The sequence below is a fragment of the Pempheris klunzingeri genome, chromosome 1, assembly GCF_042242105.1.
Source record: "Pempheris klunzingeri isolate RE-2024b chromosome 1, fPemKlu1.hap1, whole genome shotgun sequence".
NCBI lineage: Eukaryota > Metazoa > Chordata > Actinopteri > Acropomatiformes > Pempheridae > Pempheris > Pempheris klunzingeri.
Window position 1 is genome coordinate 24084735 of NC_092012.1, and position 24743 is coordinate 24109477.

The 24743-nt window shown below is 45.9% G+C and overlaps 1 protein-coding gene across 2 annotated transcripts in view; it reads left to right on the plus strand.

The window, feature by feature from the left end:
• Nucleotides 1-24743, plus strand: part of cd276 (CD276 molecule) — a 553579-nt gene that overhangs the window by 166358 nt on the left and 362478 nt on the right. The gene's annotated exons all lie outside the window — the stretch shown is intronic.

A 24743-nucleotide genomic window follows, 5' to 3' on the forward strand; every position in this document is an offset into this window, starting at 1 on the left:
CTTCATATACTGGAATACAGGATGTGATTAGTGACTGTTCTCTAGCGCCACATAGGGGACGCAGGAAGTGACGTGTAAGTCCTTCACGCGCTGTCCAAACTACATGAACGTTCTGAAAGTGCATGGAAGGGTCGGAGTCCAACAACGGGACGGGGCCGCCGCACGCGCCGACGCGCGTGGAGGTGCGAGGGCCCTTCAACGCTGCTTGCAGCTTTAATTATTATTATTATTCTTCTCCGTGAACAAAAGTAAATTTGGGGGCCTTAACATGTACGCAGAGGCAGGAAAATTTGCACACGCATCAGGCCTGGCGAAAAATTTCGTATTTTATGGGTCTCATAAATGGGTGTGGCAAAATGGCTCTACAGCGCCCCCTGCAAATTTCAGCGGACTAGCCCCGGGACTGCGTTTCACCTACATGTACAGAATTTGGTACATATATGCAGGACGATGAGATCTACAAAAAAGTCTCTTGGAGCGTTGCCCTAAGCCAAACAGGAAGTTGGCCATTTTGAATTGCGTGTCAAAAATTTGTGAAAAATAGGGGTTGTAAATGAACGAACTAGTCCGAGGGGAATGAAGCGATTGAGTTCAAACTTGGTCAGCTGGTAGAAACAATATCAAGGATGAAAAGTTATCAAAGGTTTCTACAAAACTTTAACGGTTTGGGCGTGGCGAGCTCTCAAAATTCTGTGCCTCGCCGTCAAACAGGAAGTTGTTAATAACTTGACTGCACGTGATCCAATATGCACCAAACTTCACATGTCTGATGAGAGTCCCACCCTGAACACGTCTACATGTCAATATTCATTCTAAGTCACAGCGCCACCTGGTGGTGACAGGAAAATTTATGTTTTACGCTACAATGGCTCAAGACCAGTCAGTTGATCTGATCCACTTCAAATTTGGTCAGGAAAGCCAGAAGATGTTGATGTTGGTCTGGAGCGAACGCCGTGAGTCTCTGTCAAAAGCTGTTGCCATGGCGACGCATACACTGTCGAGTGAAATTTTTTTTTCGCCATCAGAATTAAAAGTGCTGTAACTCAACTGTACAAGGTCCTATCTTCACCAAATTCATACAGTTTGATGACTGTCCGGCTCTGAAGACATGTACGTGGCCATTTTGAACCATAGTCATAGCGCCACCTACTGGCGGGAGGAGGTACATGTCTTCTTTCTTGGACATCTCTCTCTCAGCAGGTTAACCACAGGCACCTCAAATTTGAGCCAAACATTCTCAAGATGTGGTTGATGCAAACTTATGGGGCCCTTGAGTTTTTGCCAAACGCTGTTGTCGTGGCGACGCCCTGTTCGCCATGAAACACGAGTTTGATTTCCACACTTACGCATACATGCAGACTCACCAAATTTGGCATACACGTTAGGAGGCCTAAAATGCATCATGTTATTGGGTTAACACGTTTGGGTGGGCCAAAATGGCTCTACGGCGCCCCCTACAAAACTTTGACGAACTAGCCCCCGGGTTACGTTTTACCTACATCTACCAAATTCGGTATACTTATGCGGGACGATAGGACCTACAAAAAAGCCTCTTGGAGCATTGACCTAAACCCAACAGGAAGTCGGCCATTTTGAATTAAGTGTCAAAATTTCAGCCATTTATAGGGGTCGTAAATGAGCGAACTAGTCCGAGGGGGTCAAAGCGATCGACTTCAAACTCGGTCAGCTGGTAGAAACACTATTCAAGATGAAAAATTATCAAAAGCTTTATATAATCTTTTACGGTTTGGGCGTGGCGTGCTGTCAAAGTTCAGTGTCCCGCCATGGCACCGAAAGTTCTTCTAAGTTGACTGTAGATTATCCAGTGTGTTTCACACTTCTCATGTTTTGTCTGAAAAGCCTCAAGACCTTCACAGTGTAGTCAACACTTCATATACTGGAATACAGGACATCATTAGTGGCCGTTTTCTAGCGCAACATAGGGGACACAGGAAGTGACGTGTAAGTCCTTCACGCGCTGTCCAAACTACACGCACGTTCTGAGCCGCGTGGAAGGGTCAGAGTCCGGCGGCGGGACGGAACCGCCGCACGCCCCGACGAGCGCAGAGGTGCGAGGGCCCTCCAACGCTGCTTGCAGCTTTAATTAGGGCCCGAGCACCAAGCGGTGCGAGGACCCTATTGTAATTAGGGCCCGAGCACCAAGCGGTGCGAGGACCCTATTGTAACTGTGTGGGGGAAAACGAGCAAGGGAGGAAAACGTGCAAGTACCCAAGAACCAAGAGGTGTACGGACCTCACAGTCCCCGAGCAGGTAGGCCTCGAAAAAATACGTCAAATGAAAAAAACCAGGCGACCAGGGGGCCCAAAACATAGTTGAAACTGAAGGAATTATTATTATTAGGGCCCGAGCACCAAGCGGTGCGAGGACCCTATTGTAACTGTGTGGGGGAAAACGAGCAAGGGAGGAAAACGTGCAAGTACCCAAGAACCAAGAAGTGTACGGAGTTCACAGTCCCCGAGCAGGTAGGCCTCGAAAAAATACGTCAAATGAAAAAAACCAGGCGACCAGGGGGCCCAAAACATAGTTGAAACTGAAGGAATTATTATTATTATTATTATTATTATTATTATTATTCTTTTCCTCCTTTTTATAAACAATGAATCGCTAATTTGGGGGCCTGAACATGCACGAAAACTCACCAACATTTGCACAAAATTCAGACATGGCGAAAAATTACGTATTTTAAAGGTTTCGCAAATGGCCGTGGCAAAATGGCTCTGTAGCGCCACCTAAACTCAGCCCCGGAACTGCGTTTTATGTACATGTATGAAATTCGGTGGGTTCGTGTATCTCTTCAGGACGAACAAAAAAGTCTCTTGGAGCGATGACCTAAACCCAACAGGAAGTCAGCCATATTGGATTTTTCACGCATTTTTGGCGATTTACAGGGGACGTAAATGAACGAACTAGTCCGAGGGGGTTCAAGCGATCGACTTCAAACTTGGTCAGCTGGTAGAGAAGGCCTCAACGATGAAAAGTTATCAAAGGTTTGATATAATCTTTAACGGTTTGGGCGTGGCGAGCTGGCAAAGTTCAGTGTCTCGCCATGACTCGCCATCAAACAGGAAATTGTTAATAACTTGACTGTACGTGATCCAATCAGCACCAAACTTCACATGTCTGATGAGAGTCCCGCCCCGAACACGTCTACGTGTCAATATTCATTCTAAGTCACAGCGCCACCTGGTGGTGACAGGAAACTTTATGTTTTACGCTATGATGGCTCAAGACCAGTCAGTTGATCGGATCCACTTCAAATTTGGTCAGGAAAGCCAGAAGATGTTGGTGTTGGTCTGGAGCGAACGCCGTGAGTCTCCGTCAAAAGCTGTTGGCGTGGCGACGCAGACACTGTCGATTGAAATTTTTTTTACGCCATCAAAATTGAAAGTCCTGTAACTCCACTGTACAAGATCCTATCTTCACCAAATTCATACAGTTTGATGACTGTCCGGCTCTGAAGACATGTACGTGGCCATTTTGAACCATAGTCATAGCGCCACCTACTGGCTAGAGGAGGTACATGTCTTCTTTCTCGGACGTCTCTCTCTCAGCAGGTTAACCACAGACACTTCAAATTTTAGCCAAACATTCTCAAGACGTGGTTGATGCAAAGTTATGAAGGGCTTGAGGTTTCGCCAAACGCTGTCACCGTGGCGACGCCTCGTTCGCCATGAAAATCGAACGTAATTTCGAAGCTTATGCATGCGTGCACACTCACCAAATTTGGCATGCACGTCAGGAGGGCTAAAATGAGTAATCTTATTTAGTTCACGGGTTTCGGTGGGCCAAAATGGCTCTATGGCGCCCCCTACAAAACTTTGACGAACTAGCCCCCGGTCTACGTTTTACCTACATGTACCAAATTCGGTATACATATGCGGGACCATAGGACCTACAAAAAAGCCTCTTGGAGCATTGACCAAAACCCAACAGGACGTCGGCCATATTGGATTTTTCACACATTTTTGGCGATTTACAGGGGACGTAAATGAACGAACTACTCCGAGGGGGTTCAAGCGATCGACTTCAAACTTGGTCAGCTGGTACAAACCATATCAAGGATGAAAAGTTATCAAAGGTTTGATATAATCTTTAACGGTTTGGGCGTGGCGAGCTGGTAAAGTTCAGTGTCTCGCCATGACTCGCCATCAAACAGGAAATTGTTAATAACTTGACTGTATGTGATCCAATCAGCACCAATCTTGACATGTCTGATGAGAGTTCCGCCCTGAAGACGTCTACATGTTAATATTCATTCAAAGTCATAGTGCCACCTAGTGGCAAGAGGAAGTGCATGTTTTATTCTCAGACGTTTCTCTCTCAGCAGGTTGATCACAGACACCTCAAATTTGATCCAAACATTCCCACTACATGGATGATGCAAAGTTATGAAGCTCTTGACGTTTTGTCACACGCTGTCACCATGGCAACGCTGTTCGCCATGGAACAGGAAATTGCTGTAACTTCAGTGTACATTATCCAATCTCTTTCAAACTTGTCACGCTTAATAAGAGTCCCGGCCTGAAGACATCTACATGCCAATTAGTGACCACAGTCATTGCGCCACCTGGTGGCAACAGGAAGTAGCACGTCTATGGCAATGATCATTTGATTTGCATGAAATTTTCACAGTGTAGTCAACACTTCATATACTGGAATACAGGATGTGATTAGTGACTGTTCTCTAGCGCCACATAGAGGACGCAGGAAGTGACGTGTAAGTCCTTCACGCGCTGTCCAAACTACATGAACGTTCTAAAAGCGCATGGAAGGGTCGGAGTCCAACACAAGACGGGGCCGCCGCACGCCCCGACGCGCGCGGAGGTGCGAGGGCCCTTCAACGCTGCTTGCAGCTTTAATTAGGGCCCGAGCACCAAGCGGTGCGAGGACCCTATTGTAACTGTGTGGGGGAAAACGAGCAAGGGAGGAAAACGTGCAAGTACCCAAGAACCAAGAGGTGTACGGACCTCACAGGCCCCGAGCAGGTAGGCCTCGAAAAAATACGTCAAATGAAAAAAACCAGCCGACCAGGGGGCCAAAAACATAGTTGAAACTGAAGGAATTATTATTATTATTATTATTATTATTATTATTAGGGCCCGAGCACCAAGCGGTGCGAGGACCCTATTGTAACTGTGTGGGGGAAAACGAGCAAGGGAGGAAAACGTGCAAGTACCCAAGAACCAAGAGGTGTACGGACCTCACAGGCCCCGAGCAGGTAGGCCTCGAAAAAATACGTCAAATGAAAAAAACCAGCCGACCAGGGGGCCGAAAACATAGTTGAAACTGAAGGAATTATTATTATTATTATTATTATTATTATTCTTCTTATCCACAATGAATTGCTAATTTGGGGGCCTGAACATGCACGAAAACTCACCAAAATTTGCACACGCATCAGTCGTGGTGAAAAATTACGTATTTTAAAGGTTTCGCAAATGGGCGTGGCAAAATGGCTCTATAGCGCCCTCAACCCACTGCCCCAGAAGTGCGATTTTTTCACGTCTATGCAATTCGGTGGGTTCGTGTATCTCTTCAAGACGCACAAAAAACTAATTTGGACCAATGACCTAAAACCAACAGGAAGTCGGCCATATTGGATTTTTCACGCATTTTTGGCGATTTACAGGGGACGTAAATGAACGAACTCGTCCGAGGGGGTTCAAGCGATCGACTTCAAACTTGGTCAGCTGGTAGAGAAGGCCTCAATGATGAAAAGTTATTAAAAGTCTTGTTATTACTTTAACGGTTTGGGCGTGGCGAGCTGGCAAAGTTCAGTGTCTCGCCATGACTCGCCATCAAACAGGAAATTGTTAATAACTTGACTGTACGTGATCCAATCAGCACCAAACTTGACATGTCTGATGAGAGTCCCGCCCTGAACACGTCTACGTGTCAATATTCATTCTAAGTCACAGCGCCACCTGGTGGTGACAGGAAACTTTATGTTTTACGCTATGATGGCTCAAGACCAGCCAGTTGATCGGATCCACTTCAAATTTGGTCAGGAAAGCCAGAAGATATTGGTGTTGGTCTGGAGCGAACGCCGTGAGTCTCCGTCAAAAGCTGTTGCCGTGGCGACGCAGACACTGTCGATTGAAATTTTTTTTACGCCATCAAAATTGAAAGTGCTGTAACTCCACTGTACAAGGTCCTATCTTCACCAAATTCATACAGTTTGATGACTGTCCACCTCTGAAGACATGTACGTGGCCATTTTGAACCATAGTCATAGTGCCACCTACTGGCGGGAGGAGGTACATGTCTTCTTTCTCGGACGTCTCTCTCTCAGCAGGTTAACCACAGACACTTCAAATTTTAGCCAAACATTCTCAAGACGTGGTTGATGCAAAGTTATGAAGGGCTTGAGGTTTCGCCAAACGCTGTTACCGTGGCGACGCCTTGTTCGCCATGAAAATCGAACATAATTTCGAAGCTTATGCATGCGTGCACACTCACCAAATTTGGCATGCACGTCAGGAGGCCTAAAATGAGTAATCTTATTTAGTTCACGGGTTTCGGTGGGCCAAAATGGCTCTATGGCGCCCCCTACAAAACTTTGACGAACTAGCCCCCGGTCTACGTTTTACCTACATGTACCAAATTCGGTATACATATGCGGGACCATAGGACCTACAAAAAAGCCTCTTGGAGCATTGACCTAAACCCAACAAGACGTCGGCCATATTGGATTTTTCACACATTTTTGGCGATTTACAGGGGACGTAAATGAACGAACTACTCCGAGGGGGTTCAAGCGATCGACTTCAAACTTGGTCAGCTGGTACAAACAATATCAAGAATGCAAAGTTATCAAAGGTTTGATATAATCTTTAACGGTTTGGGCGTGGCGAGCTGGTAAAGTTCAGTGTCTCGCCATGACTCGCCATCAAACAGGAAATTGTTAATAACTTGACTGTACGTGATCCAATCAGCACCAATCTTGACATGTCTGATGAGAGTCCCGCCCTGAAGACGTCTACATGTTAATATTCATTCAACGTCATAGTGCCACCTAGTGGCAAGAGGAAGTGCATGTTTTATTCTCAGACGTTTCTCTCTCAGCAGGTTGATCACAGACACCTCAAATTTGATCCAAACATTCCCACTACATGGATGATGCAAAGTTATGAAGCTCTTGACGTTTTCTCAGACGCTGTCACCATGGCAACGCTGTTCGCCATGGAACAGGAAATTGCTGTAACTTCAGTGTACATTATCCAATCTCTTTCAAACTTGTCACGCTTAATAAGAGTCCCGGCCTGAAGACATCTAGATGCCAATTAGTGACCACAGTCATTGCGCCACCTGGTGGCAACAGGAAGTAACACGTCTATGGCAATGATCATTTGATTTGCATGAAATTTTCACAGTGTAGTCAACACTTCATATACTGGAATACAGGATGTGATTAGTGACTGTTCTCTAGCGCCACATAGAGGACGCAGGAAGTGACGTGTAAGTCCTTCACGCGCTGTCCAAACTACATGAACGTTCTAAAAGCGCATGGAAGGGTCGGAGTCCAACACAAGACGGGGCCGCCGCACGCCCCGACGCGCGTGGAGGTGCGAGGGCCCTTCAACGCTGCTTGCAGCTTTAATTAGGGCCCGAGCACCAAGCGGTGCGAGGACCCTATTGTAACTGTGTGGGGGAAAACGAGCAAGGGAGGAAAACGTGCAAGTACCCAAGAACCAAGAGGTGTACGGACCTCACAGGCCCCGAGCAGGTAGGCCTTGAAAAAATACGTCAAATGAAAAAAACCAGGCGACCAGGGGGCCAAAAACATAGTTGAAACTGAAGGAATTATTATTATTATTATTATTATTATTATTATTCTTCTTCTCCTTTTTATAAACAATGAATCGCTAATTTGGGGGCCTGAACATGCACGAAAACTCACCAAAATTTGCACAAAATTCAGACATGGCGAAAAATTACGTATTTTAAAGGTTTCGCAAATGGCCGTGGCAAAATGGCTCTGTAGCGCCACCTAAACTCAGCCCCGGAACTGCGTTTTATGTACATGTACGAAATTCGGTGGGTTCGTGTATCTCTTCAGGACGAACAAAAAAGTCTCTTGGAGCGATGACCTAAACCCAACAGGAAGTCAGCCATATTGGATTTTTCACGCATTTTTGGCGATTTACAGGGGACGTAAATGAACGAACTAGTCCGAGGGGGTTCAAGCGATCGACTTCAAACTTGGTCAGCTGGTAGAGAAGGCCTCAACGATGAAAAGTTATCAAAGGTTTGATATAATCTTTAACGGTTTGGGCGTGGCGAGCTGGCAAAGTTCAGTGTCTCGCCATGACTCGCCATCAAACAGGAAATTGTTAATAACTTGACTGTACGTGATCCAATCAGCACCAATCTTGACATGTCTGATGAGAGTTCCGCCCTGAAGACGTCTACATGTCAATATTCATTCAAAGTCATAGCGCCACCTAGTGGCAAGAGGAAGTGCATGTTTTATTCTCAGACGTTTCTCTCTCAGCAGGTTGATCACAGACACCTCAAATTTGATCCAAACATTCCCACTACATGGATGATGCAAAGTTATGAAGCTCTTGACGTTTTGTCAGACGCTGTCACCATGGCAACGCTGTTCGCCATGGAACAGGAAATTGCTGTAACTTCAGTGTACATTATCCAATCTCTTTCAAACTTGTCACGCTTAATAAGAGTCCCGGCCTGAAGACATCTAGATGCCAATTAGTGACCACAGTCATTGCGCCACCTGGTGGCAACAGGAAGTAACACGTCTATGGCAATGATCATTTGATTTGCATGAAATTTTCACAGTGTAGTCAACACTTCATATACTGGAATACAGGATGTGATTAGTGACTGTTCTCTAGCGCCACATAGGGGACGCAGGAAGTGACGTGTAAGTCCTTCACGCGCTGTCCAAACTACATGAACGTTCTGAAAGCGCATGGAAGGGTCGGAGTCCAACAACGGGACGGGGCCGCCGCACGCCCCGACGCGCGCGGAGGTGCGAGGGCCCTTCAACGCTGCTTGCAGCTTTAATTAGGGCCCGAGCACCAAGCGGTGCGAGGACCCTATTGAAACTGCGTGGGGGAAAAACGTGCAAGGGAGGAAAACGGGCCAGTACCCAAGAACCAAGAGGTGTACGGACCTCACAGTCCCCGAGCAGGTAGGCCTCGAAAAAATACGCGACATGGCAAAAAACCAGCCAACCAGGGGGCTCGAAACATAGTTGAAACTGTGTGGATTATTATTATTATTATTATTCTCGGGCCGAAACAAACGCAAATTTGAGGGCCTGAACATGCACGAAAAGTCACGAAAATTTGCACACAAATCAGGCCTGGCGAAAAATTTCGTATTTAATGGGTCTCACAAATGGGCGTGGCAAAATGGCTCTATAGCGCCCCCTAACACTAAAACCCCTACCCCTGGAACTGCAATTTATGTACGTGTACGCAATTTGGTGGGTTCATGTATCACTTAAAGACGCACAAAAAAGTAATTTGGACCAATGACCTAAACCCAACAGGAAGTCGGCCATTTTGGATTTTATGTTAAAAAGTAGGGTTCGTAAATGAACGAACTAGTTTGAGGGGGTTGAAGCGATCGACTTCAAACTTGGTCAGCTGGTAGAAATAATATCAAGGATGAAAAGTTGTTAAAGGTTTGGTATAATCTTTAACGGTTTGGACGTGGCGAGCTGTCAAAAGTTTGTGCCTCGCCGTCAAACAGGAAGTTGTTAATAACTTGACTGTACGTGATCCAATATGCACCAGATTTCACATGTCTGATGAGAGTCCCGCCCCGAACACATCTACATGTCAATATTCATTTTAAGTCATAGCGCCACCTGGTGCTGACAGGAAACTTTATGTTTTGCGCTACGATGGCTCAAGACCAGACAGTTGATCGGATCCACTTCAAACTTGGTTAGGAAAGCCTCAAGATGTTGATGTTGGTCTGGAGCGAACGCCGTGACTCTGTGTCAAAAGCTGTTGCCGTGGCGATGCAGACACTGTCGATTGAAATTTTTTTTTCGCCATCAGAATTAAAAGTGCTGTAACTCCACTGTACAAGGTCCTATCTTCACCAAATTCATACAGTTTGATGACTGTCCGGCTCTGAAGACATGTACATGGCCATTTTGAACCATGGTCATAGCGCCACCTACTGGCGGGAGGAGGTACATGTCTTCTTTCTTGGACGTCTCTCTCTCAGCAGGTTATCCACAGACACCTCAAATTTGAGCCAAACATTCTCAAGATGTGGTTGATGCAAAGGTATGAAGGGCTTGAGGTTTCACCAAACGCTGTCGCCGTGGCGACGCCTCGTTCGCCATGAAAAACGACTTTAATTTCCGAGCTTACACATGCGTGCACACTCACGAAATTTGGCATACACGTCAGGAGGCCTACAATGAATAATCTTATTGGGTTAACAGATTTGGATGGGCCAAAATGGCTCTACGGCGCCCCCTACAAAACTTTGACAAACTAGCCCCCGGTTTACGTTTTACCTACATGTACCAAATTCGGTATACTTATGCGGGACGATAGGACCTACAAAAAAGCCTCTTGGAGCATTGACCTAAACCCAACAGGAAGTCGACCATTGTGAATTAAGTGTCAAAATTTCAGCCATTTATAGGGGTCGTAAATGAGCGAACTAGTCCGAGGGGGTCAAAGCGATCGACTTCAAACTCGGTCAGATGGTGAAAACACTATTCAAGATGAAAAGTTATCAAAAGCTTTATATAATCTTTTACGATTTACCCGTGGCGAGTTGTCAAAGTTCAGTGTCCCGCCATGGCACCGAAAGTTCTTCTAAGTTCACTGTAAATTCTCCAGTGTGTTTCACACTTTTCATGTTTTGTCTGAAAAGCCTCAAGACCTTCACAGTGAAGTCAACACTTAATATACTGGAATACAGGACGTCATTAGCAGCCGTTTTCTAGCGCAACATGGAGGACGCAGGAAGTGACGTGCAAGTCCTTCACGCGCTGTCCAAACTACATGCACGTTCTGAGCCGCGTGGAAGGGTCGGAGTCCAGCAGCGGGACGGAACCGCCGCACGCCCTGACGAGCGCGGACGTGCGAGGGCCCTCCAACGCTGCTTGCAGCTTTAATTAGGGCCCGAGCACCAAGCGGTGCGAGGACCCTATTGTAACTGCGTGGGGGAAAAGGGAGGAAACGTGCAAGTACCCAAGAACCAAGAGGTGTACGGACCTCACAGTCCCCGAGCAGGTAGGCCTCGAAAAAATACGCGACATGGCAAAAAACCAGCCAACCAGGGGGCTCGAAACATAGTTGAAACTGTGTGGATTATTATTATTATTATTATTATTATTATTCTCGGGCCGAAACAAACGCAAATTTGAGGGCCTGAACATGCACGAAAAGTCAGGAAAATTTGCACACGAATCAGGCCTGGCGAAAAATTTCGTATTTAATGGGTCTCACAAATGGGCGTGGCATAATGGCTCTATAGCGCCCCCTAACACTAAAACCCCTACCCCCGGAACTGCAATTTATGTACGTGTACGCAATTTGGTGGGTTCATGTATCACTTCAAGACGCACAAAAAAGTAATTTGGACCAATGACCTAAACCCAACAGGAAGTCGGCCATTTTGGATTTTATGTTAAAAAGTAGGGTTCGTAAATGAACGAACTAGTTTGAGGGGGTTGAAGCGATCGACTTCAAACTTGGTCAGCTGTTAGAAATAATATCAAGGATGAAAAGTTATCAAAGGTTTGGTATAATCTTTAACGGTTTGGACGTGGCGAGCTGTCAAAACTTTGTGCCGCGCCGTCATACAGGAAGTTGTTAATAACTTGACTGTACGTGATCCAATATGCACCAAACTTCACATGTCTGATGAGAGTCCCGCCCCGAACAGGTCTACATGTCAATATTCATTCTAAGTCATAGCGCCACCTGGTGGTGACAGGAAACTTTATGTTTTGCGCTATGATGGCTCAAGACCAGACAGTTGATCGGATCCACTTCAAATTTGGTCATGAAAGCCTCAAGATGTTGATGTTGGTCTGGAGCGAACGCCGTGACTCTCCGTCAAAAGCTGTTGCCGTGGCGACGCAGACACTGTCGATTGAATTTTTTTTTTCGCCATCAGAATTAAAAGTGCTGTTACTCCACTGTACAAGGTCCTATCTTCACCAAATTCATACAGTTTGATGACTGTCTGTCTCTGAAGACATGTACGTGGCCATTTTGAACCATAGTCATAGCGCCACCTACTGGCGGGAGGAGGTACATGTCTTCTTTCTCGGACGTCTCTCTCTCAGCAGGTTAACCACAGACACCTCAAATTTGGGCCAAAGATTCTCAAGACGTGGCCGATGCAAATTTATGAAGGGCTTGAGGTTTCGCCAAACGCTGTCACCGTGGCGACGCCTTGTTCGCCATGGAAAACGAATTTAATTTCAAAGCTTACGCATGCGTGCACACTCACCAAATTTGGCATACACGTCAGGAGCCCTAAAATGAATAATCTTATTGGGTTAACAGGTTTCAGTGGGCCAAAATGGCTCTATGGCGCCCCCTACAAAACTTTGACGAACTAGCCCCCGGTCTACGTTTTACCTACATGTACCAAATTCGGTATACATATGCGGGACCATAGGACCTACAAAAAAGCCTCTTGGAGCATTGACCTAAACCCAACAGGAAGTCGACCATTTTGAATTAAGTGTCAAAATTTCCGCCATTTATAGGGGTCGTAAATGAGCGAACTAGTACGAGGTGTTTGAAGCGATCGACTTCAAACACGGTCAGCTGGTAGAAAAACTGTTCAAGATGAAAAGTTATCAAAAGCTTTATATAATCTTTTACGGTTTTCCCGTGGCGAGTTGTCAAAATTCAGTGTCCCGCCATGGCACCGAAAGTTCTTCCAAGTTCACTGTAGATTATCCAGTGTGTTTCACACTTCTCATGTTTTGTCTGAGAATCCTCAAGACCTTCACAGTGTAGTCAACACTTCATATACTGGAATATAGGACGTCATTAGCGGGCGTTTTCTAGCACAACATAGGGGACGCGGGAAGTGACGTGCAAGTCCTTCACGCGCTGTCCAAACTACACGAACGTTCTAAGTCGCGTGGAAGGGTCAGAGTCCGGCGACGGGACGGAGCTGCCGCACGCCCGACGCGCGCGGAGGTGCGAGGGCCCTCCAACGCTGCTTGCAGCTTTAATTATTATTATTATTCTTCTGGTGTCAAAACAAACGCAAATTTGAGGGCCTGAACATGCACGAAAAGTCAGGAAAATTTGCACACGAATCAGGCCTGGCGAAAAATTTCGTATTTAATGGGTCTCACAAATGGGCGTGGCAAAATGGCTCTATAGCGCCCCCTAACACTAAAACCCCTACCCCTGGAACTGCAATTTATGTACGTGTACGCAATTTGGTGGGTTCATGTATCACTTAAAGACGCACAAAAAAGTAATTTGGACCAATGACCTAAACCCAACAGGAAGTCGGCCATTTTGGATTTTATGTTAAAAAGTAGGGTTCGTAAATGAACGAACTAGTTTGAGGGGGTTGAAGCGATCGACTTCAAACTTGGTCAGCTGGTAGAAATAATATCAAGGATGAAAAGTTGTTAAAGGTTTGGTATAATCTTTAACGGTTTGGACGTGGCGAGCTGTCAAAAGTTTGTGCCTCGCCGTCAAACAGGAAGTTGTTAATAACTTGACTGTACGTGATCCAATATGCACCAGATTTCACATGTCTGATGAGAGTCCCGCCCCGAACACATCTACATGTCAATATTCATTTTAAGTCATAGCGCCACCTGGTGCTGACAGGAAACTTTATGTTTTGCGCTACGATGGCTCAAGACCAGACAGTTGATCGGATCCACTTCAAATTTGGTTAGGAAAGCCTCAAGATGTTGATGTTGGTCTGGAGCGAACGCCGTGACTCTCTGTCAAAAGCTGTTGCCGTGGCGATGCAGACACTGTCGATTGACATTTTTTTTTCGCCATCAGAATTAAAAGTGCTGTAACTCCACTGTACAAGGTCCTATCTTCACCAAATTCATACAGTTTGATGACTGTCCACCTTTGAAGACATGTACGTGGCCATTTTGAACCATAGTCATAGCGCCACCTACTGGCGGGAGGCCGTACATGTCTTCTTTCTCGGACGTCTCTCTCTCAGCAGGTTAACCACAGACACCTCAAATTTGAGCCAAACATTCTCAAGATGTGGTCAATGCAAAGGTATGAAGGGCTTGAGGTTTCACCAAACGCTGTCACCGTGGCGACGCCCTGTTCGCCATGAAATACGAATTTAATTTCCACGCTTACGCATACGTGCAGACTCACCAAATTTAGCATACATGTCAGGAGGCCTAAAATGAATAATCGTATTGGGTTAACAGGTTTGGGTGGGGCAAAATGGCTCTACGGCGCCCCCTACAACATTTTGACGAACTAGCCCCCGGGCTACGTTTTACCTACATCTACCAAATTCGGTATACTTATGCAGGACGATAGGACCTACAAAAAAGCCTCTTGGAGCGTTGACCTGAACCCAACAGGAAGTCGGCCATTTTGAATCAAGTGTCAAAACTTCAGCCATTTATAGGGGTCATAAATGAGCGAACTAGTCCGAGGGGGTTGAAGCGATCGACTTCAAACTCGGTCAGCTGGTAGAAGCAGTATTCACGATGAAAAGTTATCAAAAGCTTTCTATAATCTTTTACGCTTTGCCCGTGGCAAGCTGTCAAAGTTCTGTGTCTCGCCATGGAACCGAAAGCTCTTCCAAGTTCACTGTAGATTCTCCAGTGTGTTTCACACTGCTCATGTTTTGTCAGAGAAGCCTCAAGACCTTCACAGTGTAGTCAACACTTCGTATACAGGAATACAGGACGTCATTAGCGGCCGTTTCATAGCGCAACATAGTGACTTGTAAGTCCTTCACGCGCTGTCCAAACTACATGAACGTTCTGGCTCGTGTGGAAGGGTCGGAGTCCGGCGGCGGGACGGAGCCGCCACACGCCCGACGCGCGCGGAGGTGCGAGGGCCCTCCAACGCTGCTTGCAGCTTTAATTATTATTATTATTCTTTTTATCCACAATGAATCGCTAATTTGGGGGCCTGAACATGCACGAAAACTCACCAAAATTTGCACAAAATTCAGACATGGCGAAAAATTACGTATTTTAAAGGTTTCGCAAATGGCCGTGGCAAAATGGCTCTGTAGCGCCACCTAAACTCAGCCCCGGAACTGCGTTTTATGTACATGTACGAAATTCGGTGGGTTCGTGTATCTCTTCAGGACGAACAAAAAAGTCTCTTGGAGCGATGACCTAAACCCAACAGGAAGTCAGCCATATTGGATTTTTCACGCATTTTTGGCGATTTACAGGGGACGTAAATGAACGAACTAGTCCGAGGGGGTTCAAGCGATTGACTTCAAACTTGGTCAGCTGGTAGAGAAGGCCTCAATGATGAAAAGTTATTAAAAGTCTTGTTATTACTTTAACGGTTTGGGCGTGGCGAGCTGGCAAAGTTCAGTGTCTCGCCATGACTCGCCATCAAACAGGAAATTGTTAATAACTTGACTGTACGTGATCCAATCAGCACCAAACTTGACATGTCTGATGAGAGTCCTGCCCTGAACACGTCTACGTGTCAATATTCATTCTAAGTCACAGCGCCACCTGGTGGTGACAGGAAACTTTATGTTTTACGCTATGATGGCTCAAGACCAGCCAGTTGATCGGATCCACTTCAAATCTGGTCAGGAAAGCCAGAAGATGTTGGTGTTGGTCTGGAGCGAACGCCGTGAGTCTCCGTCAAAAGCTGTTGCCGTGGCGACGCAGACACTGTCGATTGAAATTTTTTTTACGCCATGAAAATTGAAAGTGCTGTAACTCCACTGTACAAGGTCCTATCTTCACCAAATTCATACAGTTTGATGACTGTCCGGCTCTGAAGACATGTACGTGGCCATTTTGAACCATAGTCATAGCGCCACCTACTGGCTAGAGGAGGTACATGTCTTCTTTCTCGGACGTCTCTCTCTCAGCAGGTTAACCACAGACACTTCAAATTTTAGCCAAACATTCTCAAAACGTGGTTGATGCAAAGTTATGAAGGGCTTGAGCTTTCGCCAAACGCTGTCACCGTGGCGACGCCTTGTTCGCCATGAAAATCGAACGTAATTTCGAAGCTTATGCATACGTGCACACTCACCAAATTTGGCATGCACGTCAGGAGGCCTAAAATGAGTAATCTTATTTAGTTCACGGGTTTCGGTGGGCCAAAATGGCTCTATGGCGCCCCCTACAAAACTTTGACGAACTAGCCCCCGGTCTACGTTTTACCTACATGTACCAAATTCGGTATACACATGCGGGACCATAGGACCTACAAAAAAGCCTCTTGGAGCATTGACCAAAACCCAACAGGACGTCGGCCATATTGGATTTTTCACACATTTTTGGCGATTTACAGGGGACGTAAATGAACGAACTAGTCCGAGGGGGTTCAAGCGATCGACTTCAAACTTGATCAGCTGGTACAAACAATATCAAGGATGAAAAGTTATCAAAGGTTTGATATAATCTTTAACGGTTTGGGCGTGGCGAGCTGGTAAAGTTCAGTGTCTCGCCATGACTCGCCATCAAACAGGAAATTGTTAATAACTTGACTGTACGTGATCCAATCAGCACCAATCTTGACATGTCTGATGAGAGTCCCGCCCTGAAGACGTCTACATGTTAATATTCATTCAAAGTCATAGCGCCACCTAGTGGCAAGAGGAAGTGCATGTTTTATTCTCAGACGTTTCTCTCTCAGCAGGTTGATCACAGACACCTCAAATTTGATCCAAACATTCCCACTACATGGATGATGCAAAGTTATGAAGCTCTTGACGTATTCTCAGACGCTGTCACCATGGCAACGCTGTTCGCCATGGAACAGGAAATTGCTGTAACTTCACTGTACATTATCCAATCTCTTTCAAACTTGTCACGCTTAATAAGAGTCCCGGCCTGAAGACATCTAGATGCCAATTAGTGACCACAGTCATTGCGCCACCTGGTGGCAACAGGAAGTAACACGTCTATGGCAATGATCATTTGATTTGCATGAAATTTTCAGTGTAGTCAACACTTCATATACTGGAATACAGGATGTGATTAGTGACTGTTCTCTAGCGCCACATAGGGGACGCAGGAAGTGACGTGTAAGTCCTTCACGCGCTGTCCAAACTACATGAACGTTCTGAAAGCGCATGGAAGGGTCAGAGTCCAACAACGGGACGGGGCCGCCGCACGCCCCGACGCGCGCGGAGGTGCGAGGGCCCTTCAACGCTGCTTGCAGCTTTAATTATTATTATTATTCTTCTTTTCCTCCTTTTTATAAACAATGAATCGCTAATTTGGGGGCCTGAACATGCACGAAAACTCACCAAAATTTGCACAAAATTCAGACATGGCGAAAAATTACGTATTTTACAGGTTTCGCAAATGGCCGTGGCAAAATGGCTCTGTAGCGCCACCTAAACTCAGCCCCGGAACTGCGTTTTATGTACATGTACGAAATTCGGTGGGTTCGTGTATCTCTTCAGGACGAACAAAAAAGTCTCTTGGAGCGATGACCTAAACCCAACAGGAAGTCAGCCATATTGGATTTTTCACGCATTTTTGGCGATTTACAGGGGACGTAAATGAACGAACTAGTCCGAGGGGGTTCAAGCGATCGACTTCAAACTTGGTCAGCTGGTAGAGAAGGCATCAATGATGAAAAGTTATTAAAAGTCTTGTTATTACTTTAACGGTTTGGGCGTGGCGAGCTGGCAAAGTTCAGTGTCTCGCCATGACTCGCCATCAAACAGGAAATTGTTAATAACTTGACTGTACGTGATCCAATCAGCACCAAACTTGACATGTCTGATGAGAGTCCCGCCCCGAACACGTCTACGTGTCAATATTCATTCTAAGTCACAGCGCCACCTGGTGGTGACAGGAAACTTTATGTTTTACGCTATGATGGCTCAAGACCAGTCAGTTGATCGGATCCACTTCAAATTTGGTCAGGAAAGACAGAAGATGTTGGTGTTGGTCTGGAGCGAACGCCGTGAGTCTCCGTCAAAAGCTGTTGCCGTGGCGACGCAGACACTGTCGATTGAAATTTTTTTTACGCCATCAAAATTGAAAGTGCTGTAACTCCACTGTACAAGGTCCTATCTTCACCAAATTCATACAGTTTGATGACTGTCCGGCTCTGAAGACATGTACGTGGCCATTTTGAACCATAGTCATAGCGCCACCTACTGGCTAGAGGAGGTACATGTCTTCTTTCTCGGACGTCTCTCTCTCAGCAGGTTAACCACAGACACTTCAAATTTTAGCCAAACATTCTCAAGACGTGGTTGATGCAAAGTTATGAAGGGCTTGAGCTTTCGCCAAACGCTGTCACCGTGGCGACGCCTTGTTCGCCATGAAAATCGAACGTAATTTCGAAGCTTATGCATGCGTGCACACTCACCAAATTTGGCATGCACGTCAGGAGGCCTAGAATGAGTAATCTTATTTAGTTCACGGGTTTCGGTGGGCCAAAATGGCTCTATGGCGCCCCCTACAAAACTTTGACGAACTAGCCCCCGGTCTATGTTTTACCTACATGTACCAAATTCGGTATACATATGCGGGACCATAGGACCTACAAAAAAGCCTCTTGGAGCATTGACCAAAACCCAACAGGACGTCGGCCATATTGGATTTTTCACACATTTTTGGCGATTTACAGGGGACGTAAATGAACAAACTACTCCGAGGGGGTTCAAGCGATCGACTTCAAACTTGGTCAGCTGGTACAAACAATATCAAGGATGAAAAGTTATCAAAGGTTTGATATAATCTTTAACGGTTTGGGCGTGGCGAGCTGGTAAAGTTCAGTGTCTCGCCATGACTCGTCATCAAACAGGAAATTGTTAATTACTTGACTGTACGTGATCCAATCAGCACCAATCTTGACATGTTTGATGAGAGTTCCGCCCTGAAGACGTCTACATGTTAATATTCATTCAAAGTCATAGTGCCACCTAGTGGCAAGAGGAAGTGCATGTTTTATTCTCAGACGTTTCTCTCTCTGCAGGTTGATCACAGACACCTCAAATTTGATCCAAACATTCACACTACATGGATGATGCAAAGTTATGAAGCTCTTGACGTTTTCTCAGACGCTGTCACCATGGCAACGCTGTTCGCCATGGAACAGGAAATTGCTGTAACTTCAGTGTACATTATCCAATCTCTTTCAAACTTGTCACGCTTAATAAGAGTCCCGGCCTGAAGACATCTAGATGCCAATTAGTGACCACAGTCATTGCGCCACCTGGTGGCAACAGGAAGTAACACGTCTATGACAATGATCATTTGATTTGCATGAAATTTTCACAGTGTAGTCAACACTTCATATACTGGAATACAGGATGTGATTAGTGACTGTTCTCTAGCGCCACATAGGGGACACAGGAAGTGACATGTAAGTCCTTCACGCGCTGTCCAAACTACATGAACGTTCTGAAAGCGCATGGAAGGGTCGGAGTCCAACAACGGGACGGAGCTGCCGCACGCCCCGACGCGCGCGGAGGTGCGAGGGCCCTTCAACGCTGCTTGCAGCTTTAATTAGGGCCCGAGCACCAAGCGGTGCGAGGACCCTATTGTAACTGTGTGGGGGAAAACGAGCAAGGGAGGAAAACGTGCAAGTACCCAAGAACCAAGAGGTGTACGGACCTCACAGTCCCCGAGCAGGTAGGCCTCGAAAAAATACGTCAAATGAAAAAAACCAGGCGACCAGGGGGCCAAAAACATAGTTGAAACTGAAGGAATTATTATTATTATTATTATTATTATTCTCCTCCTTTTTATAAACAATGAATCGCTAATTTGGGGGCCTGAACATGCACGAAAACTCACCAAAATTTGCACAAAATTCAGACATGGCGAAAAATTACGTATTTTAAAGGTTTCGCAAATGGCCGTGGCAAAATGGCTCTGTAGCGCCACCTAAACTCAGCCCCGGAACTGCGTTTTATGTACACGTACGAAATTCGGTGGGTTCGTGTATCTCTTCAGGACGAACAAAAAAGTCTCTTGGAGCGATGACCTAAACCCAACAGGAAGTCAGCCATATTGGATTTTTCACGCATTTTTGGCGATTTACAGGGGACGTAAATGAACGAACTAGTCCGAGGGGGTTCAAGCGATCGACGTCAAACTTGGTCAGCTGGTAGAGAAGGCCTCAATGATGAAAAGTTATTAAAAGTCTTGTTATTACTTCAACGGTTTGGCCGTGGCGAGCTGGCAAAGTTCAGTGTCTCGCCATGACTCGCCATCAAACAGGAAATTGTTAATAACTTGACTGTACGTGATCCAATCAGCACCAAACTTGACATGTCTGATGAGAGTCCCGCCCTGAACACGTCTACGTGTCAATATTCATTCTAAGTCACAGCGCCACCTGGTGGTGACAGGAAACTTTATGTTTTACGCTATGATGGCTCAAGACCAGCCAGTTGATCGGATCCACTTCAAATTTGGTCAGGAAAGCCAGAAGATATTGGTGTTGGTCTGGAGCGAACGCCGTGAGTCTCCGTCAAAAGCTGTTGCCGTGGCGACGCAGACACTGTCGATTGAAATTTTTTTTACGCCATCAAAATTGAAAGTGCTGTAACTCCACTGTACAAGGTCCTATCTTCACCAAATTCATACAGTTTGATGACTGTCCGGCTCTGAAGACATGTACGTGGCCATTTTGAACCATAGTCATAGCGCCACCTACTGGCTAGAGGAGGTACATGTCTTCTTTCTCGGACGTCTCTCTCTCAGCAGGTTAACCACAGACACTTCAAATTTTAGCCAAACATTCTCAAGACGTGGTTGATGCAAAGTTATGAAGGGCTTGAGGTTTCGCCAAACGCTGTCACCGTGGCGACGCCTTGTTCGCCATGACAATCGAACGTAATTTCGAAGCTTATGCATGCGTGCACACTCACCAAATTTGGCATGCACGTCAGGAGGCCTAAAATGAGTAATCTTATTTAGTTCACGGGTTTCGGTGGGCCAAAATGGCTCTATGGCGCCCCCTACAAAACTTTGACGAACTAGCCCCCGGTCTACGTTTTACCTACATGTACCAAATTCGGTATACATATGCGAGACCATAGGACCTACAAAAAAGCCTCTTGGAGCATTGACCTAAACCCAACAGGACGTCGGCCATATTGGATTTTTCACACATTTTTGGCGATTTACAGGGGACGTAAATGAACGAACTAGTCCGAGGGGGTTCAAGCGATCGACTTCAAACTTGGTCAGCTGGTACAAACAATATCAAGGATGAAAAGTTATCAAAGGTTTGATATAATCTTTAACGGTTTGGGCGTGGCGAGCTGGCAAAGTTCAGTGTCTCGCCATGACTCGCCATCAAACAGGAAATTGTTAATAACTTGACTGTACGTGATCCAATCAGCACCAAACTTGACATGTCTGATGAGAGTCCCGCCCTGAACACGTCTACGTGTCAATATTCATTCTAAGTCACAGCGCCACCTGGTGGTGACAGGAAACTTTATGTTTTACGCTATGATGGCTCAAGACCAGCCAGTTGATCGGATCCACTTCAAATTTGGTCAGGAAAGCCAGAAGATATTGGTGTTGGTCTGGAGCGAACGCCGTGAGTCTCCGTCAAAAGCTGTTGCCGTGGCGACGCAGACACTGTCGATTGAAATTTTTTTTACGCCATCAAAATTGAAAGTGCTGTAACTCCACTGTACAAGGTCCTATCTTCACCAAATTCATACAGTTTGATGACTGTCCGGCTCTGAAGACATGTACGTGGCCATTTTGAACCATAGTCATAGCGCCACCTACTGGCTAGAGGAGGTACATGTCTTCTTTCTCGGACGTCTCTCTCTCAGCAGGTTAACCACAGACACTTCAAATTTTAGCCAAACATTCTCAAGACGTGGTTGATGCAAAGTTATGAAGGGCTTGAGCTTTCGCCAAACGCTGTCACCGTGGCGACGCCTTGTTCGCCATGACAATCGAACGTAATTTCGAAGCTTATGCATGCGTGCACACTCACCAAATTTGGCATGCACGTCAGGAGGCCTAAAATGAGTAATCTTATTTAGTTCACGGGTTTCGGTGGGCCAAAATGGCTCTATGGCGCCCCCTACAAAACTTTGACGAACTAGCCCCCGGTCTACGTTTTACCTACATGTACCAAATTCGGTATACATATGCGAGACCATAGGACCTACAAAAAAGCCTCTTGGAGCATTGACCTAAACCCAACAGGACGTCGGCCATATTGGATTTTTCACACATTTTTGGCGATTTACAGGGGACGTAAATGAACGAACTAGTCCGAGGGGGTTCAAGCGATCGACTTCAAACTTGGTCAGCTGGTACAAACAATATCAAGGATGAAAAGTTATCAAAGGTTTGATATAATCTTTAACGGTTTGGGCGTGGCGAGCTGGTAAAGTTCAGTGTCTCGCCATGACTCGCCATCAAACAGGAAATTGCTAATAACTTGACTGTACGTGATCCAATCAGCACCAATCTTGACATGTCTGATGAGAGTCCCGCCCTGAAGACGTCTACATGTTAATATTCATTCAAAGTCATAGCGCCACCTAGTGGCAAGAGGAAGTGCATGTTTTATTCTCAGACGTTTCTCTCTCAGCAGGTTGATCACAGACACCTCAAATTTGATCCAAACATTCCCACTACATGGATGATGCAAAGTTATGAAGCTCTTGACGTTTTCTCAGACGCTGTCACCATGGCAACGCTGTTCGCCATGGAACAGGAAATTGCTGTAACTTCAGTGTACATTATCCAATCTCTTTCAAACTTGTCACGCTTAATAAGAGTCCCGGCCTGAAGACATCTAGATGCCAATTAGTGACCACAGTCATTGCGCCACCTGGTGGCAACAGGAAGTAACACGTCTATGGCAATGATCATTTGATTTGCATGAAATTTTCACAGTGTAGTCAACACTTCATATACTGGAATACAGGATGTGATTAGTGACTGTTCTCTAGCGCCACATAGGGGACGCAGGAAGTGACGTGTAAGTCCTTCACGCGCTGTCCAAACTACATGAACGTTCTGAAAGTGCATGGAAGGGTCGGAGTCCAACAACGGGACGGGGCCGCCGCACGCGCCGACGCGCGTGGAGGTGCGAGGGCCCTTCAACGCTGCTTGCAGCTTTAATTATTATTATTATTTTTCTCCTGCAGAAACAATCGCAAATTTGAGGGCCTGAACATGCACGAAAAGTCAGAAAAAATTTGCACACGCATCAGGCCTGGCGAAAAATTTCGTATTTTATGGGTCTCACAAATGGGCGTGGCAAAATGGCTCTACAGCGCCCCCTACAAATTCAACGGACTAGCCCCGGGACTACGTTTAACCTACATGTACAGAATTTGGTACATATATGCAGGACGATGACATCTACAAAAAAGTCTCTTGGAGCATTGCCCTAAACCAAACAGGAAGTCGGCCATTTTGAATTGCGTGTCAAAAATGTGTGAAAAATAGGGGTCATAAATGAACGAACTCGTCCGAGGGGGTTGAAGCGATCGAAACAAAACTCAGTCAGCTGGTAGAAACAATATCAAGGATGAAAATTTATCAAAGGTTTGGTATAATCTTTAACGGTTTGGACGTGGCGAGCTGTCAAAATTTTGTGCCTCGCCGTCAAACAGGAAGTTGCTAATAACTTGACTGTACGTGATCCAATATGCACCAAACTTCACATGTCTGATGAGAGTCCCGCCCTATAGACATCCACCTGTCAATATTCATTCTAAGTCACAGCGCCACCTGGTGGTGACAGGAAATGCTAATGTTTTACGCTATGATGCCTCAAGACCAGCCAGTTGATCGGATCCACTTCAAACTTGGTCCAGGAAGCCTCAAGATGTTGATGTTGGTCTGGAGCGAACGCCGTGAGTCTCCGTCAAAAGCTTTTGCTGTGGCGATGCAGACACTGTCGAGTGAAATTGTTTTTTCGCCATCAGAATTAAAAGTGCTGTAACTCCACTGTACAAGGTCCTATCTTCGCCAAATTCATACAGTTTGATGACTGTCCGGCTCTGAAGACATGTACGTGGCCATTTTGAACCATAGTCATAGCGCAACCTACTGGCGGGAGGAGGTACATGTCTTCTTTCTCGGACGTCTCTCTCTCAGCAGGTTATCCACAGACACCTCAAATTTGAGCCAAACATTCTCAAGATGTGGTTGATGCAAAGGTATGAAGGGCTTGAGGTTTCACCAAACGCTGTCGCCGTGGCGACGCCTCGTTCGCCATGAAAAACTAATTTAATTTCCGAGCTTACACATACGTGCACACTCACCAAATTTGGCATGCACGTCAGGAGGCCTAAAATGAGTAATCTTATTTGGTTCACGGGTTTCAGTGGGCCAAAATGGCTCTATGGCGCCCCCTACAAAATTTGACGAACTAGCCCCCGGTCTACGTTTTACCTACATGTACCAAATTCGGTATACATATGCAGGACGATAGGACCTACAAAAAAGCCTCTTGGAGTATTGACCTAAACCCAACAGGAAGTCGGCCATTTTGAATTAATTGACTTTTCGTGCATGTTCAGGCCCTCAAATTTGCGTTTGTTTCGGCCCGAGAATAATAATAATAATAATAATA